The sequence below is a fragment of the Carassius gibelio genome, chromosome B2 (assembly GCF_023724105.1).
Source record: "Carassius gibelio isolate Cgi1373 ecotype wild population from Czech Republic chromosome B2, carGib1.2-hapl.c, whole genome shotgun sequence".
NCBI lineage: Eukaryota > Metazoa > Chordata > Actinopteri > Cypriniformes > Cyprinidae > Carassius > Carassius gibelio.
This window is the reverse complement of record NC_068397.1, coordinates 9,705,477-9,725,553: the sequence shown is the minus strand read 5'-3', so window position 1 is coordinate 9,725,553 and position 20,077 is coordinate 9,705,477.

The following is a 20,077-nucleotide window of genomic DNA, read 5'->3' as shown; positions in this document are numbered from 1 at the left end:
GTCTCTCTATTAGAGAAAGCTGTTTCATTCAGTATTCAGTGCAAATCTTGCCAAACTGATAGATGCTTATGCCATATGAAATACAATGTTTTCTGCAATGCTGTAAGACAGTTTTTAATGTGTTAGAAGTTATATGCACAAAAACTTATGTTAGGACTTCAATGATCAAGATTGTCAGTTTACAGCTTTCTGAGTCCAGTAATGTTGAAATAGTGGTTCTGTTCAAATGAAGTGAAATCTAGCCCAAATCTGCTCAAAAGCTTGTCTCTTTATTAGAGAAAGCTGTTTCATTCAATATTCAGTGCAAATCTTGCCAAACTGAAACATGCTTATGTCTTATGAAATAAAATGTTTTCTGCAATGCTGTAAGACAGTTTTTAATGTGTTAGAAGTTATATACACAAAAACTAATGTTAGGACTTCAATTATCAAGATTGTCAGTTTACAGCTTTCTGAGTCCAGTAATGTTGAAATAGTACTTTTGTTCAAATGAAGTGAAATCAAGCCCAAATCTGCTCAAAAGCTTGTCTCTCTAATAGAGAAAGCTGTTTCATTCAGTATTCAGTGCAAATCTTGCCAAACTGATAGATGCTTATGCCATATTAAAAACAATGTTTTCTGCAATGCTGTAAGACAGTTTTTAATGTGTTAGAAGTAATATATACAAAAACTAATGTTAGGAGTTCAATTATCAAGATTGTCAGTTTACAGCTTTCTGAGTCCAGTAATGTTGAAATAGTGCTTTTGTTCAAATGAAGTGAAATCAAGCCCAAATCTGCTCAAAAGCGTTTCTCTCTATTAGAGAAAGCTGTTTCATTCAGTATTCAGTGCAAATCTTGCCAAACGGATAGATGCTTATGCCATATGAAATACAATGTTTTCTGCAAAGCTGTAAGACAGTTTTTAATGTGTTAGAAGTTATATGCACAAAAACTTATGTTAGGACTTCAATGATCAAGATTGTCAGTTTACAGCTTTCTGAGTCCAGTAATGCTGAAATAGTGTTACTGTTCAAATGAAGTGAAATCAAGCCCAAATCTGCTCAAAAGCTTGTCTCTCTAATAGAGAAAGCTGTTTCATTCAGTATTCAGTGCAAATCTTGCCATACTGAAACATGCTTATGCCATATGAAATACAATGTTTTCTGCAATGCTGTAAGACAGTTTTTAATGTGTTAGAAGTTATATGCACAAAAACTCATGTTAGGACTTCAATGATCAAGATTGTCAGTTTACAGCTTTCTGAGTCCAGTAATGCTGAAATAGTGTTTCTGTTCAAATGAAGTGAAATCAAGCCCAAATCTGCTCAAAAGCTTGTCTCTCTAATAGAGAAAGCTGTTTCATTCAGTATTCAGTTCAAATCTTGCCAAACTGATAGATGCTTATGCCTTATGAAGTACAATGTTTTCTGCAATGCTGTAAGACAGTTTTTAATGTGTTAGAAGTTATATACACAAAAACTAATGTTAGGACTTCAATGATCAAGATTGTCAGTTTACAGCTTTCTGAGTCCAGTAATGTTGAAATAGTGTTTCTGTTCAAATGAAGTGAAATCAAGCCCAAATCTGCTCAAAAGCTTGTCTCTCTATTAGAGAAAGCTGTTTCATTCAGTATTCAGTGCAAATCTTGCCAAACTGATAGATGCTTATGCCATATGAAATACAATGTTTTCTGCAATGCTGTAAGACAGTTTTTAATGTGTTAGAAGTTATATGCACAAAAACTCATGTTAGGACTTCAATGATCAAGATTGTCAGTTTACAGCTTTCTGAGTCCAGTAATGCTGAAATAGTGTTTCTGTTCAAATGAAGTGAAATCAAGCCCAAATCTGCTCAAAAGCTTGTCTCTCTAATAGAGAAAGCTGTTTCATTCAGTATTCAGTGCAAATCTTGCCAAACTGATAGATGCTTATGCCTTATGAAGTACAATGTTTTCTGCAATGCTGTAAGACAGTTTTTAATGTGTTAGAAGTTATATACACAAAAACTAATGTTAGGACTTCAATGATCAAGATTGTCAGTTTACAGCTTTCTGAGTCCAGTAATGTTGAAATAGTGTTTCTGTTCAAATGAAGTGAAATCAAGCCCAAATCTGCTCAAAAGCTTGTCTCTCTATTAGAGAAAGCTGTTTCATTCAGTATTCAGTGCAAATCTTGCCAAACTGATAGATGCTTATGCCTTATGAAATACAATGTTTTCTGCAATGCTGTAAGACAGTTTTTAATGTGTTAGAAGTTATATACACAAAAACTAATGTTAGGACTTCAATGATCAAGATTGTCAGTTTACAGCTTTCTGAGTCCAGTAATGTTGAAATAGTGTTTCTGTTCAAATGAAGTGAAATCAAGCCCAAATCTGCTCAAAAGCTTGTCTCTCTAATAGAGAAAGCTGTTTCATTCAGTATTCAGTGCAAATCTTGCCAAACTGATAGATGCTTATGCCATATGAAATACAATGTTTTCTGCAATGCTGTAAGACAGTTTTTAATGTGTTAGAAGTTATATGCACAAAAACTTATGTTAGGACTTCAATGATCAAGATTGTCAGTTTACAGCTTTCTGAGTCCAGTAATGCTGAAATAGTGCTTCTGTTCAAATGAAGTGAAATCTAGCCAAATCTGCTCAAAAGCTTGTCTCTCTATTAGAGAAAGCTGTTTCATTCAGTATTCAGTGCAAATCTTGCCAAACTGATATATGCTTATGCCATATGAAATACAATGTTTTCTGCAATGCTGTAAGACAGTTTTTAATGTGTTAGAAGTTATATGCACAAAAACTTATGTTAGGACTTCAATGATCAAGATTGTCAGTTTACAGCTTTCTGAGTCCAGTAATGTTGAAATAGTGTTTCTGTTCAAATGAAGTGAAATCTAGCCAAATCTGCTCAAAAGCTTGTCTCTCTATTAGAGAAAGCTGTTTCATTCAGTATTCAGTGCAAATCTTGCCAAACTGATAGATGCTTATGCCATATGAAATACAATGTTTTCTGCAATGCTGTAAGACAGTTTTTAATGTGTTAGAAGTTATATGCACAAAAACTTATGTTAGGACTTCAATGATCAAGATTGTCAGTTTACAGCTTTCTGAGTCCAGTAATGCTGAAATAGTGTTTCTGTTCAAATGAAGTGATATCAAGCCCAAATCTGCTCAAAAGCTTGTCTCTCTATTAGAGAAAGCTGTTTCATTCAGTATTCAGTGCAAATCTTGCCATACTGAAACATGCTTATGCCATATGAAATACAATGTTTTCTGCAATGCTGTAAGACAGTTTTTAATGTGTTAGAAGTTATATGCACAAAAACTTATGTTAGGACTTCAATGATCAAGATTGTCAGTTTACAGCTTTCTGAGTCCAGTAATGCTGAAATAGTGCTTCTGTTCAAATGAAGTGAAATCTAGCCAAATCTGCTCAAAAGCTTGTCTCTCTATTAGAGAAAGCTGTTTCATTCAGTATTCAGTGCAAATCTTGCCAATCTGATAGATGCTTATGCCTTATGAAATACAATGTTTTCTGCAATGCTGTAAGACAGTTTTTAATGTGTTAGAAGTTATATACACAAAAACTAATGTTAGGACTTCAATGATCAAGATTGTCAGTATACAGCTTTCTGAGTCCAGTAATGTTGAAATAGTGTTTCTGTTCAAATGAAGTGAAATCTAGCCCAAATCTGCTCAAAAGCTTGTCTCTCTATTAGAGAAAGCTGTTTCATTCAGTATTCAGTGCAAATCTTGCCAAACTGATAGATGCTTATGCCATATGAAATACAATGTTTTCTGCAATGCTGTAAGACAGTTTTTAATGTGTTAGAAGTTATATGCACAAAAACTTATGTTAGGACTTCAATGATCAAGATTGTCAGTTTACAGCTTTCTGAGTCCAGTAATGCTGAAATAGTGTTACTGTTCAAATGAAGTGAAATCAAGCCCAAATCTGCTCAAAAGCTTGTCTCTCTAATAGAGAAAGCTGTTTCATTCAGTATTCAGTGCAAATCTTGCCATACTGAAACATGCTTATGCCATATGAAATACAATGTTTTCTGCAATGCTGTAAGACAGTTTTTAATGTGTTAGAAGTTATATGCACAAAAACTTATGTTAGGACTTCAATGATCAAGATTGTCAGTTTACAGCTTTCTGAGTCCAGTAATGTTGAAATAGTGTTTCTGTTCAAATGAAGTGAAATCTAGCCAAATCTGCTCAAAAGCTTGTCTCTCTATTAGAGAAAGCTGTTTCATTCAGTATTCAGTGCAAATCTTGCCAAACTGATAGATGCTTATGCCATATGAAATACAATGTTTTCTGCAATGCTGTAAGACAGTTTTTAATGTGTTTGAAGTTATATGCACAAAAACTTATGTTAGGACTTCAATGATCAAGATTGTCAGTTTACAGCTTTCTGAGTCCAGTAATGCTGAAATAGTGTTTCTGTTCAAATGAAGTGAAATCAAGCCCAAATCTGCTCAAAAGCTTGTCTCTCTATTAGAGAAAGCTGTTTCATTCAGTATTCAGTGCAAATCTTGCCAATCTGATAGATGCTTATGCCTTATGAAGTACAATGTTTTCTGCAATGCTGTAAGACAGTTTTTAATGTGTTAGAAGTTATATGCACAAAAACTCATGTTAGGACTTCAATGATCAAGATTGTCAGTTTACAGCTTTCTGAGTCCTGTAATGTTGAAATAGTGTTTCTGTTCAAATGAAGTGAAATCAAGCCCAAATCTGCTCAAAAGCTTGTCTCTCTAATAGAGAAAGCTGTTTCATTCAGTATTCATTGCAAATCTTGCCAAACTGATAGATGCTTATGCCATATGAAATACAATGTTTTCTGCAATGCTGTAAGACAGTTTTTAATGTGTTAGAAGTTATATACACAAAAACTAATGTTAGGACTTCAATGATGAAGATTGTCAGTTTACAGCTTTCTGAGTCCAGTAATGTTGAAATAGTGTTTCTGTTCAAATGAAGTGAAATCTAGCCCAAATCTGCTCAAAAGCTTGTCTCTCTATTAGAGAAAGCTGTTTCATTCAGTATTCAGTGCAAATCTTGCCAAACTGATAGATGCTTATGCCATATGAAATACAATGTTTTCTGCAATGCTGTAAGACAGTTTTTAATGTGTTAGAAGTTATATACACAAAAACTAATGTTAGGACTTCAATGATCAAGATTGTCAGTTTACAGCTTTCTGAGTCCAGTAATGTTGAAATAGTGTTTCTGTTCAAATGAAGTGAAATCAAGCCCAAATCTGCTCAAAAGCTTGTCTCTCTAATAGAGAAAGCTGTTTCATTCAATATTCAGTGCAAATCTTGCCAAACTGAAACATGCTTATGTCTTATGAAATAAAATGTTTTCTGCAATGCTGTAAGACAGTTTTTAATGTGTTAGAAGTTATATACACAAAAAATAATGTTAGGACTTCAATTATCAAGATTGTCAGTTTACAGCTTTCTGAGTCCAGTAATGTTGAAATAGTACTTTTGTTCAAATGAAGTGAAATCAAGCCCAAATCTGCTCAAAAGCTTGTCTCTCTAATAGAGAAAGCTGTTTCATTCAGTATTCAGTGCAAATCTTGCCAAACTGATAGATGCTTATGCCATATTAAAAACAATGTTTTCTGCAATGCTGTAAGACAGTTTTTAATGTGTTAGAAGTAATATATACAAAAACTAATGTTAGGAGTTCAATTATCAAGATTGTCAGTTTACAGCTTTCTGAGTCCAGTAATGTTGAAATAGTGCTTTTGTTCAAATGAAGTGAAATCAAGCCCAAATCTGCTCAAAAGCGTTTCTCTCTATTAGAGAAAGCTGTTTCATTCAGTATTCAGTGCAAATCTTGCCAAACGGATAGATGCTTATGCCATATGAAATACAATGTTTTCTGCAAAGCTGTAAGACAGTTTTTAATGTGTTAGAAGTTATATGCACAAAAACTTATGTTAGGACTTCAATGATCAAGATTGTCAGTTTACAGCTTTCTGAGTCCAGTAATGCTGAAATAGTGTTACTGTTCAAATGAAGTGAAATCAAGCCCAAATCTGCTCAAAAGCTTGTCTCTCTAATAGAGAAAGCTGTTTCATTCAGTATTCAGTGCAAATCTTGCCATACTGAAACATGCTTATGCCATATGAAATACAATGTTTTCTGCAATGCTGTAAGACAGTTTTTAATGTGTTAGAAGTTATATGCACAAAAACTCATGTTAGGACTTCAATGATCAAGATTGTCAGTTTACAGCTTTCTGAGTCCAGTAATGCTGAAATAGTGTTTCTGTTCAAATGAAGTGAAATCAAGCCCAAATCTGCTCAAAAGCTTGTCTCTCTAATAGAGAAAGCTGTTTCATTCAGTATTCAGTTCAAATCTTGCCAAACTGATAGATGCTTATGCCTTATGAAGTACAATGTTTTCTGCAATGCTGTAAGACAGTTTTTAATGTGTTAGAAGTTATATACACAAAAACTAATGTTAGGACTTCAATGATCAAGATTGTCAGTTTACAGCTTTCTGAGTCCAGTAATGTTGAAATAGTGTTTCTGTTCAAATGAAGTGAAATCAAGCCCAAATCTGCTCAAAAGCTTGTCTCTCTATTAGAGAAAGCTGTTTCATTCAGTATTCAGTGCAAATCTTGCCAAACTGATAGATGCTTATGCCATATGAAATACAATGTTTTCTGCAATGCTGTAAGACAGTTTTTAATGTGTTAGAAGTTATATGCACAAAAACTCATGTTAGGACTTCAATGATCAAGATTGTCAGTTTACAGCTTTCTGAGTCCAGTAATGCTGAAATAGTGTTTCTGTTCAAATGAAGTGAAATCAAGCCCAAATCTGCTCAAAAGCTTGTCTCTCTAATAGAGAAAGCTGTTTCATTCAGTATTCAGTGCAAATCTTGCCAAACTGATAGATGCTTATGCCTTATGAAGTACAATGTTTTCTGCAATGCTGTAAGACAGTTTTTAATGTGTTAGAAGTTATATACACAAAAACTAATGTTAGGACTTCAATGATCAAGATTGTCAGTTTACAGCTTTCTGAGTCCAGTAATGTTGAAATAGTGTTTCTGTTCAAATGAAGTGAAATCAAGCCCAAATCTGCTCAAAAGCTTGTCTCTCTATTAGAGAAAGCTGTTTCATTCAGTATTCAGTGCAAATCTTGCCAAACTGATAGATGCTTATGCCTTATGAAATACAATGTTTTCTGCAATGCTGTAAGACAGTTTTTAATGTGTTAGAAGTTATATACACAAAAACTAATGTTAGGACTTCAATGATCAAGATTGTCAGTTTACAGCTTTCTGAGTCCAGTAATGTTGAAATAGTGTTTCTGTTCAAATGAAGTGAAATCAAGCCCAAATCTGCTCAAAAGCTTGTCTCTCTAATAGAGAAAGCTGTTTCATTCAGTATTCAGTGCAAATCTTGCCAAACTGATAGATGCTTATGCCATATGAAATACAATGTTTTCTGCAATGCTGTAAGACAGTTTTTAATGTGTTAGAAGTTATATGCACAAAAACTTATGTTAGGACTTCAATGATCAAGATTGTCAGTTTACAGCTTTCTGAGTCCAGTAATGCTGAAATAGTGCTTCTGTTCAAATGAAGTGAAATCTAGCCAAATCTGCTCAAAAGCTTGTCTCTCTATTAGAGAAAGCTGTTTCATTCAGTATTCAGTGCAAATCTTGCCAAACTGATATATGCTTATGCCATATGAAATACAATGTTTTCTGCAATGCTGTAAGACAGTTTTTAATGTGTTAGAAGTTATATGCACAAAAACTTATGTTAGGACTTCAATGATCAAGATTGTCAGTTTACAGCTTTCTGAGTCCAGTAATGTTGAAATAGTGTTTCTGTTCAAATGAAGTGAAATCTAGCCAAATCTGCTCAAAAGCTTGTCTCTCTATTAGAGAAAGCTGTTTCATTCAGTATTCATTGCAAATCTTGCCAAACTGATAGATGCTTATGCCATATGAAATACAATGTTTTCTGCAATGCTGTAAGACAGTTTTTAATGTGTTAGAAGTTATATGCACAAAAACTTATGTTAGGACTTCAATGATCAAGATTGTCAGTTTACAGCTTTCTGAGTCCAGTAATGCTGAAATAGTGTTTCTGTTCAAATGAAGTGATATCAAGCCCAAATCTGCTCAAAAGCTTGTCTCTCTATTAGAGAAAGCTGTTTCATTCAGTATTCAGTGCAAATCTTGCCATACTGAAACATGCTTATGCCATATGAAATACAATGTTTTCTGCAATGCTGTAAGACAGTTTTTAATGTGTTAGAAGTTATATGCACAAAAACTTATGTTAGGACTTCAATGATCAAGATTGTCAGTTTACAGCTTTCTGAGTCCAGTAATGCTGAAATAGTGCTTCTGTTCAAATGAAGTGAAATCTAGCCAAATCTGCTCAAAAGCTTGTCTCTCTATTAGAGAAAGCTGTTTCATTCAGTATTCAGTGCAAATCTTGCCAATCTGATAGATGCTTATGCCTTATGAAATACAATGTTTTCTGCAATGCTGTAAGACAGTTTTTAATGTGTTAGAAGTTATATACACAAAAACTAATGTTAGGACTTCAATGATCAAGATTGTCAGTATACAGCTTTCTGAGTCCAGTAATGTTGAAATAGTGTTTCTGTTCAAATGAAGTGAAATCTAGCCCAAATCTGCTCAAAAGCTTGTCTCTCTATTAGAGAAAGCTGTTTCATTCAGTATTCAGTGCAAATCTTGCCAAACTGATAGATGCTTATGCCATATGAAATACAATGTTTTCTGCAATGCTGTAAGACAGTTTTTAATGTGTTAGAAGTTATATGCACAAAAACTTATGTTAGGACTTCAATGATCAAGATTGTCAGTTTACAGCTTTCTGAGTCCAGTAATGCTGAAATAGTGTTACTGTTCAAATGAAGTGAAATCAAGCCCAAATCTGCTCAAAAGCTTGTCTCTCTAATAGAGAAAGCTGTTTCATTCAGTATTCAGTGCAAATCTTGCCATACTGAAACATGCTTATGCCATATGAAATACAATGTTTTCTGCAATGCTGTAAGACAGTTTTTAATGTGTTAGAAGTTATATGCACAAAAACTTATGTTAGGACTTCAATGATCAAGATTGTCAGTTTACAGCTTTCTGAGTCCAGTAATGTTGAAATAGTGTTTCTGTTCAAATGAAGTGAAATCTAGCCAAATCTGCTCAAAAGCTTGTCTCTCTATTAGAGAAAGCTGTTTCATTCAGTATTCAGTGCAAATCTTGCCAAACTGATAGATGCTTATGCCATATGAAATACAATGTTTTCTGCAATGCTGTAAGACAGTTTTTAATGTGTTTGAAGTTATATGCACAAAAACTTATGTTAGGACTTCAATGATCAAGATTGTCAGTTTACAGCTTTCTGAGTCCAGTAATGCTGAAATAGTGTTTCTGTTCAAATGAAGTGAAATCAAGCCCAAATCTGCTCAAAAGCTTGTCTCTCTATTAGAGAAAGCTGTTTCATTCAGTATTCAGTGCAAATCTTGCCAATCTGATAGATGCTTATGCCTTATGAAGTACAATGTTTTCTGCAATGCTGTAAGACAGTTTTTAATGTGTTAGAAGTTATATGCACAAAAACTCATGTTAGGACTTCAATGATCAAGATTGTCAGTTTACAGCTTTCTGAGTCCTGTAATGTTGAAATAGTGTTTCTGTTCAAATGAAGTGAAATCAAGCCCAAATCTGCTCAAAAGCTTGTCTCTCTAATAGAGAAAGCTGTTTCATTCAGTATTCATTGCAAATCTTGCCAAACTGATAGATGCTTATGCCATATGAAATACAATGTTTTCTGCAATGCTGTAAGACAGTTTTTAATGTGTTAGAAGTTATATACACAAAAACTAATGTTAGGACTTCAATGATGAAGATTGTCAGTTTACAGCTTTCTGAGTCCAGTAATGTTGAAATAGTGTTTCTGTTCAAATGAAGTGAAATCTAGCCCAAATCTGCTCAAAAGCTTGTCTCTCTATTAGAGAAAGCTGTTTCATTCAGTATTCAGTGCAAATCTTGCCAAACTGATAGATGCTTATGCCATATGAAATACAATGTTTTCTGCAATGCTGTAAGACAGTTTTTAATGTGTTAGAAGTTATATACACAAAAACTAATGTTAGGACTTCAATGATCAAGATTGTCAGTTTACAGCTTTCTGAGTCCAGTAATGTTGAAATAGTGTTTCTGTTCAAATGAAGTGAAATCAAGCCCAAATCTGCTCAAAAGCTTGTCTCTCTAATAGAGAAAGCTGTTTCATTCAGTATTCAGTGCAAATCTTGCCAAACTGATAGATGCTTATGCCATATGAAATACAATGTTTTCTGCAATGCTGTAAGACAGTTTTTAATGTGTTAGAAGTTATATACACAAAAACTAATGTTAGGACTTCAATGATCAAGATTGTCAGTTTACAGCTTTCTGAGTCCAGTAATGTTGAAATAGTGTTTCTGTTCAAATGAAGTGAAATCTAGCCCAAATCTGCTCAAAAGCTTGTCTCTCTATTAGAGAAAGCTGTTTCATTCAGTATTCAGTGCAAATCTTGCCAAACTGATAGATGCTTATGCCATATGAAATACAATGTTTTCTGCAATGCTGTAAGACAGTTTTTAATGTGTTAGAAGTTATATACACAAAAACTAATGTTAGGACTTCAATGATCAAGATTGTCAGTTTACAGCTTTCTGAGTCCAGTAATGTTGAAATAGTGTTTCTGTTCAAATGAAGTGAAATCAAGCCCAAATCTGCTCAAAAGCTTGTCTCTCTAATAGAGAAAGCTGTTTCATTCAGTATTCATTGCAAATCTTGCCAAACTGATAGATGCTTATGCCATATGAAATACAATGTTTTCTGCAATGCTGTAAGACAGTTTTTAATGTGTTAGAAGTTATATGCACAAAAACTTATGTTAGGACTTCAATGATCAAGATTGTCAGTTTACAGCTTTCTGAGTCCTGTAATGTTGAAATAGTGTTTCTGTTCAAATAAAGTGAAATCAAGCCCAAATCTGCTCAAAAGCTTGTCTCTCTAATAGAGAAAGCTGTTTCATTCAGTATTCAGTGCAAATCTTGCCATACTGAAACATGCTTATGCCATATGAAATACAATGTTTTCTGCAATGCTTGTAAGACAGTTTTTAATGTGTTAGAAGTTATATGCTCAAAAACTCATGTTAGGACTTCAATGATCAAGATTGTCAGTTTACAGCTTTCTGAGTCCAGTAATGCTGAAATAGTGTTTCTGTTCAAATGAAGTGAAATCAAGCCCAAATCTGCTCAAAAGCTTGTCTCTCTAATAGAGAAAGCTGTTTCATTCAGTATTCAGTTCAAATCTTGCCAAACTGATAGATGCTTATGCCTTATGAAGTACAATGTTTTCTGCAATGCTGTAAGACAGTTTTTAATGTGTTAGAAGTTATATGCACAAAAACTCATGTTAGGACTTCAATGATCAAGATTGTCAGTTTACAGCTTTCTGAGTCCTGTAATGTTGAAATAGTGTTTCTGTTCAAATAAAGTGAAATCAAGCCCAAATCTGCTCAAAAGCTTGTCTCTCTAATAGAGAAAGCTGTTTCATTCAGTATTCAGTGCAAATCTTGCCAAACTGATAGATGCTTATGCCATATGAAATACAATGTTTTCTGCAATGCTGTAAGACAGTTTTTAATGTGTTAGAAGTTATATGCACAAAAACTTATGTTAGGACTTCAATGATCAAGATTGTCAGTTTACAGCTTTCTGAGTCCAGTAATGCTGAAATAGTGTTACTGTTCAAATGAAGTGAAATCAAGCCCAAATCTGCTCAAAAGCTTGTCTCTCTAATAGAGAAAGCTGTTTCATTCAGTATTCAGTGCAAATCTTGCCATACTGAAACATGCTTATGCCATATGAAATACAATGTTTTCTGCAATGCTGTAAGACAGTTTTTAATGTGTTAGAAGTTATATGCACAAAAACTTATGTTAGGACTTCAATGATCAAGATTGTCAGTTTACAGCTTTCTGAGTCCAGTAATGCTGAAATAGTGCTTCTGTTCAAATGAAGTGAAATCTAGCCAAATCTGCTCAAAAGCTTGTCTCTCTATTAGAGAAAGCTGTTTCATTCAGTATTCAGTGCAAATCTTGCCAATCTGATAGATGCTTATGCCTTATGAAGTACAATGTTTTCTGCAATGCTGTAAGACAGTTTTTAATGTGTTAGAAGTTATATGCACAAAAACTCATGTTAGGACTTCAATGATCAAGATTGTCAGTTTACAGCTTTCTGAGTCCTGTAATGTTGAAATAGTGTTTCTGTTCAAATGAAGTGAAATCAAGCCCAAATCTGCTCAAAAGCTTGTCTCTCTAATAGAGAAAGCTGTTTCATTCAGTATTCATTGCAAATCTTGCCAAACTGATAGATGCTTATGCCATATGAAATACAATGTTTTCTGCAATGCTGTAAGACAGTTTTTAATGTGTTAGAAGTTATATACACAAAAACTAATGTTAGGACTTCAATGATCAAGATTGTCAGTTTACAGCTTTCTGAGTCCAGTAATGTTGAAATAGTGTTTCTGTTCAAATGAAGTGAAATCTAGCCCAAATCTGCTCAAAAGCTTGTCTCTCTATTAGAGAAAGCTGTTTCATTCAGTATTCAGTGCAAATCTTGCCAAACTGATAGATGCTTATGCCATATGAAATACAATGTTTTCTGCAATGCTGTAAGACAGTTTTTAATGTGTTAGAAGTTATATACACAAAAACTAATGTTAGGACTTCAATGATCAAGATTGTCAGTTTACAGCTTTCTGAGTCCAGTAATGTTGAAATAGTGTTTCTGTTCAAATGAAGTGAAATCAAGCCCAAATCTGCTCAAAAGCTTGTCTCTCTAATAGAGAAAGCTGTTTCATTCAGTATTCAGTGCAAATCTTGCCAAACTGATAGATGCTTATGCCATATGAAATACAATGTTTTCTGCAATGCTGTAAGACAGTTTTTAATGTGTTAGAAGTTATATGCACAAAAACTTATGTTAGGACTTCAATGATCAAGATTGTCAGTTTACAGCTTTCTGAGTCCTGTAATGTTGAAATAGTGTTTCTGTTCAAATAAAGTGAAATCAAGCCCAAATCTGCTCAAAAGCTTGTCTCTCTAATAGAGAAAGCTGTTTCATTCAGTATTCAGTGCAAATCTTGCCAAACTGATAGATGCTTATGCCATATGAAATACAATGTTTTCTGCAATGCTGTAAGACAGTTTTTAATGTGTTAGAAGTTATATGCACAAAAACTTATGTTAGGACTTCAATGATCAAGATTGTCAGTTTACAGCTTTCTGAGTCCAGTAATGCTGAAATAGTGTTACTGTTCAAATGAAGTGAAATCAAGCCCAAATCTGCTCAAAAGCTTGTCTCTCTAATAGAGAAAGCTGTTTCATTCAGTATTCAGTGCAAATCTTGCCATACTGAAACATGCTTATGCCATATGAAATACAATGTTTTCTGCAATGCTGTAAGACAGTTTTTAATGTGTTAGAAGTTATATGCACAAAAACTCATGTTAGGACTTCAATGATCAAGATTGTCAGTTTACAGCTTTCTGAGTCCAGTAATGCTGAAATAGTGTTTCTGTTCAAATGAAGTGAAATCAAGCCCAAATCTGCTCAAAAGCTTGTCTCTCTAATAGAGAAAGCTGTTTCATTCAGTATTCAGTTCAAATCTTGCCAAACTGATAGATGCTTATGCCTTATGAAGTACAATGTTTTCTGCAATGCTGTAAGACAGTTTTTAATGTGTTAGAAGTTATATACACAAAAACTAATGTTAGGACTTCAATGATCAAGATTGTCAGTTTACAGCTTTCTGAGTCCAGTAATGTTGAAATAGTGTTTCTGTTCAAATGAAGTGAAATCAAGCCCAAATATGCTCAAAAGCTTGTCTCTCTATTAGAGAAAGCTGTTTCATTCAGTATTCAGTGCAAATCTTGCCATACTGAAACATGCTTATGCCATATGAAATACAATGTTTTCTGCAATGCTGTAAGACAGTTTTTAATGTGTTAGAAGTTATATGCACAAAAACTTATGTTAGGACTTCAATGATCAAGATTGTCAGTTTACAGCTTTCTGAGTCCAGTAATGCTGAAATAGTGCTTCTGTTCAAATGAAGTGAAATCTAGCCAAATCTGCTCAAAAGCTTGTCTCTCTATTAGAGAAAGCTGTTTCATTCAGTATTCAGTGCAAATCTTGCCAATCTGATAGATGCTTATGCCTTATGAAGTACAATGTTTTCTGCAATGCTGTAAGACAGTTTTTAATGTGTTAGAAGTTATATGCACAAAAACTCATGTTAGGACTTCAATGATCAAGATTGTCAGTTTACAGCTTTCTGAGTCCTGTAATGTTGAAATAGTGTTTCTGTTCAAATGAAGTGAAATCAAGCCCAAATCTGCTCAAAAGCTTGTCTCTCTAATAGAGAAAGCTGTTTCATTCAGTATTCATTGCAAATCTTGCCAAACTGATAGATGCTTATGCCATATGAAATACAATGTTTTCTGCAATGCTGTAAGACAGTTTTTAATGTGTTAGAAGTTATATACACAAAAACTAATGTTAGGACTTCAATGATCAAGATTGTCAGTTTACAGCTTTCTGAGTCCAGTAATGTTGAAATAGTGTTTCTGTTCAAATGAAGTGAAATCTAGCCCAAATCTGCTCAAAAGCTTGTCTCTCTATTAGAGAAAGCTGTTTCATTCAGTATTCAGTGCAAATCTTGCCAAACTGATAGATGCTTATGCCATATGAAATACAATGTTTTCTGCAATGCTGTAAGACAGTTTTTAATGTGTTAGAAGTTATATACACAAAAACTAATGTTAGGACTTCAATGATCAAGATTGTCAGTTTACAGCTTTCTGAGTCCAGTAATGTTGAAATAGTGTTTCTGTTCAAATGAAGTGAAATCAAGCCCAAATCTGCTCAAAAGCTTGTCTCTCTAATAGAGAAAGCTGTTTCATTCAGTATTCAGTGCAAATCTTGCCAAACTGATAGATGCTTATGCCATATGAAATACAATGTTTTCTGCAATGCTGTAAGACAGTTTTTAATGTGTTAGAAGTTATATGCACAAAAACTTATGTTAGGACTTCAATGATCAAGATTGTCAGTTTACAGCTTTCTGAGTCCTGTAATGTTGAAATAGTGTTTCTGTTCAAATAAAGTGAAATCAAGCCCAAATCTGCTCAAAAGCTTGTCTCTCTAATAGAGAAAGCTGTTTCATTCAGTATTCAGTGCAAATCTTGCCAAACTGATAGATGCTTATGCCATATGAAATACAATGTTTTCTGCAATGCTGTAAGACAGTTTTTAATGTGTTAGAAGTTATATGCACAAAAACTTATGTCTTATGTTAGGACTTCAATGATCAAGATTGTCAGTTTACAGCTTTCTGAGTCCAGTAATGCTGAAATAGTGTTACTGTTCAAATGAAGTGAAATCAAGCCCAAATCTGCTCAAAAGCTTGTCTCTCTAATAGAGAAAGCTGTTTCATTCAGTATTCAGTGCAAATCTTGCCATACTGAAACATGCTTATGCCATATGAAATACAATGTTTTCTGCAATGCTGTAAGACAGTTTTTAATGTGTTAGAAGTTATATGCACAAAAACTCATGTTAGGACTTCAATGATCAAGATTGTCAGTTTACAGCTTTCTGAGTCCAGTAATGCTGAAATAGTGTTTCTGTTCAAATGAAGTGAAATCAAGCCCAAATCTGCTCAAAAGCTTGTCTCTCTAATAGAGAAAGCTGTTTCATTCAGTATTCAGTTCAAATCTTGCCAAACTGATAGATGCTTATGCCTTATGAAGTACAATGTTTTCTGCAATGCTGTAAGACAGTTTTTAATGTGTTAGAAGTTATATACACAAAAACTAATGTTAGGACTTCAATGATCAAGATTGTCAGTTTACAGCTTTCTGAGTCCAGTAATGTTGAAATAGTGTTTCTGTTCAAATGAAGTGAAATCAAGCCCAAATATGCTCAAAAGCTTGTCTCTCTATTAGAGAAAGCTGTTTCATTCAGTATTCAGTGCAAATCTTGCCAAACTGATAGATGCTTATGCCATATGAAATACAATGTTTTCTGCAATGCTGTAAGACAGTTTTTAATGTGTTAGAAGTTATATGCACAAAAACTCATGTTAGGACTTCAATGATCAAGATTGTCAGTTTACAGCTTTCTGAGTCCAGTAATGCTGAAATAGTGTTTCTGTTCAAATGAAGTGAAATCAAGCCCAAATCTGCTCAAAAGCTTGTCTCTCTAATAGAGAAAGCTGTTTCATTCAGTATTCAGTGCAAATCTTGCCAAACTGATAGATGCTTATGCCATATGAAATACAATGTTTTCTGCAATGCTGTAAGACAGTTTTTAATGTGTTAGAAGTTATATGCACAAAAACTTATGTTAGGACTTCAATGATCAAGATTGTCAGTTTACAGCTTTCTGAGTCCAGTAATGCTGAAATAGTGTTACTGTTCAAATGAAGTGAAATCAAGCCCAAATCTGCTCAAAAGCTTGTCTCTCTAATAGAGAAAGCTGTTTCATTCAGTATTCAGTGCAAATCTTGCCATACTGAAACATGCTTATGCCATATGAAATACAATGTTTTCTGCAATGCTGTAAGACAGTTTTTAATGTGTTAGAAGTTATATGCACAAAAACTTATGTTAGGACTTCAATGATCAAGATTGTCAGTTTACAGCTTTCTGAGTCCAGTAATGCTGAAATAGTGCTTCTGTTCAAATGAAGTGAAATCTAGCCAAATCTGCTCAAAAGCTTGTCTCTCTATTAGAGAAAGCTGTTTCATTCAGTATTCAGTGCAAATCTTGCCAATCTGATAGATGCTTATGCCTTATGAAGTACAATGTTTTCTGCAATGCTGTAAGACAGTTTTTAATGTGTTAGAAGTTATATGCACAAAAACTCATGTTAGGACTTCAATGATCAAGATTGTCAGTTTACAGCTTTCTGAGTCCTGTAATGTTGAAATAGTGTTTCTGTTCAAATGAAGTGAAATCAAGCCCAAATCTGCTCAAAAGCTTGTCTCTCTAATAGAGAAAGCTGTTTCATTCAGTATTCATTGCAAATCTTGCCAAACTGATAGATGCTTATGCCATATGAAATACAATGTTTTCTGCAATGCTGTAAGACAGTTTTTAATGTGTTAGAAGTTATATACACAAAAACTAATGTTAGGACTTCAATGATCAAGATTGTCAGTTTACAGCTTTCTGAGTCCAGTAATGTTGAAATAGTGTTTCTGTTCAAATGAAGTGAAATCTAGCCCAAATCTGCTCAAAAGCTTGTCTCTCTATTAGAGAAAGCTGTTTCATTCAGTATTCAGTGCAAATCTTGCCAAACTGATAGATGCTTATGCCATATGAAATACAATGTTTTCTGCAATGCTGTAAGACAGTTTTTAATGTGTTAGAAGTTATATACACAAAAACTAATGTTAGGACTTCAATGATCAAGATTGTCAGTTTACAGCTTTCTGAGTCCAGTAATGTTGAAATAGTGTTTCTGTTCAAATGAAGTGAAATCAAGCCCAAATCTGCTCAAAAGCTTGTCTCTCTAATAGAGAAAGCTGTTTCATTCAGTATTCAGTGCAAATCTTGCCAAACTGATAGATGCTTATGCCATATGAAATACAATGTTTTCTGCAATGCTGTAAGACAGTTTTTAATGTGTTAGAAGTTATATGCACAAAAACTTATGTTAGGACTTCAATGATCAAGATTGTCAGTTTACAGCTTTCTGAGTCCTGTAATGTTGAAATAGTGTTTCTGTTCAAATAAAGTGAAATCAAGCCCAAATCTGCTCAAAAGCTTGTCTCTCTAATAGAGAAAGCTGTTTCATTCAGTATTCAGTGCAAATCTTGCCAAACTGATAGATGCTTATGCCATATGAAATACAATGTTTTCTGCAATGCTGTAAGACAGTTTTTAATGTGTTAGAAGTTATATGCACAAAAACTTATGTTAGGACTTCAATGATCAAGATTGTCAGTTTACAGCTTTCTGAGTCCAGTAATGCTGAAATAGTGTTACTGTTCAAATGAAGTGAAATCAAGCCCAAATCTGCTCAAAAGCTTGTCTCTCTAATAGAGAAAGCTGTTTCATTCAGTATTCATTGCAAATCTTGCCAAACTGATAGATGCTTATGCCATATGAAATACAATGTTTTCTGCAATGCTGTAAGACAGTTTTTAATGTGTTAGAAGTTATATACACAAAAACTAATGTTAGGACTTCAATGATCAAGATTGTCAGTTTACAGCTTTCTGAGTCCAGTAATGTTGAAATAGTGTTTCTGTTCAAATGAAGTGAAATCTAGCCCAAATCTGCTCAAAAGCTTGTCTCTCTATTAGAGAAAGCTGTTTCATTCAGTATTCAGTGCAAATCTTGCCAAACTGATAGATGCTTATGCCATATGAAATACAATGTTTTCTGCAATGCTGTAAGACAGTTTTTAATGTGTTAGAAGTTATATACACAAAAACTAATGTTAGGACTTCAATGATCAAGATTGTCAGTTTACAGCTTTCTGAGTCCAGTAATGTTGAAATAGTGTTTCTGTTCAAATGAAGTGAAATCAAGCCCAAATCTGCTCAAAAGCTTGTCTCTCTAATAGAGAAAGCTGTTTCATTCAGTATTCAGTGCAAATCTTGCCAAACTGATAGATGCTTATGCCATATGAAATACAATGTTTTCTGCAATGCTGTAAGACAGTTTTTAATGTGTTAGAAGTTATATGCACAAAAACTTATGTTAGGACTTCAATGATCAAGATTGTCAGTTTACAGCTTTCTGAGTCCTGTAATGTTGAAATAGTGTTTCTGTTCAAATAAAGTGAAATCAAGCCCAAATCTGCTCAAAAGCTTGTCTCTCTAATAGAGAAAGCTGTTTCATTCAGTATTCAGTGCAAATCTTGCCAAACTGATAGATGCTTATGCCATATGAAATACAATGTTTTCTGCAATGCTGTAAGACAGTTTTTAATGTGTTAGAAGTTATATGCACAAAAACTTATGTCTTATGTTAGGACTTCAATGATCAAGATTGTCAGTTTACAGCTTTCTGAGTCCAGTAATGCTGAAATAGTGTTACTGTTCAAATGAAGTGAAATCAAGCCCAAATCTGCTCAAAAGCTTGTCTCTCTAATAGAGAAAGCTGTTTCATTCAGTATTCAGTGCAAATCTTGCCATACTGAAACATGCTTATGCCATATGAAATACAATGTTTTCTGCAATGCTGTAAGACAGTTTTTAATGTGTTAGAAGTTATATGCACAAAAACTCATGTTAGGACTTCAATGATCAAGATTGTCAGTTTACAGCTTTCTGAGTCCAGTAATGCTGAAATAGTGTTTCTGTTCAAATGAAGTGAAATCAAGCCCAAATCTGCTCAAAAGCTTGTCTCTCTAATAGAGAAAGCTGTTTCATTCAGTATTCAGTTCAAATCTTGCCAAACTGATAGATGCTTATGCCTTATGAAGTACAATGTTTTCTGCAATGCTGTAAGACAGTTTTTAATGTGTTAGAAGTTATATACACAAAAACTAATGTTAGGACTTCAATGATCAAGATTGTCAGTTTACAGCTTTCTGAGTCCAGTAATGTTGAAATAGTGTTTCTGTTCAAATGAAGTGAAATCAAGCCCAAATATGCTCAAAAGCTTGTCTCTCTATTAGAGAAAGCTGTTTCATTCAGTATTCAGTGCAAATCTTGCCAAACTGATAGATGCTTATGCCATATGAAATACAATGTTTTCTGCAATGCTGTAAGACAGTTTTTAATGTGTTAGAAGTTATATGCACAAAAACTCATGTTAGGACTTCAATGATCAAGATTGTCAGTTTACAGCTTTCTGAGTCCAGTAATGCTGAAATAGTGTTTCTGTTCAAATGAAGTGAAATCAAGCCCAAATCTGCTCAAAAGCTTGTCTCTCTAATAGAGAAAGCTGTTTCATTCAGTATTCAGTGCAAATCTTGCCAAACTGATAGATGCTTATGCCATATGAAATACA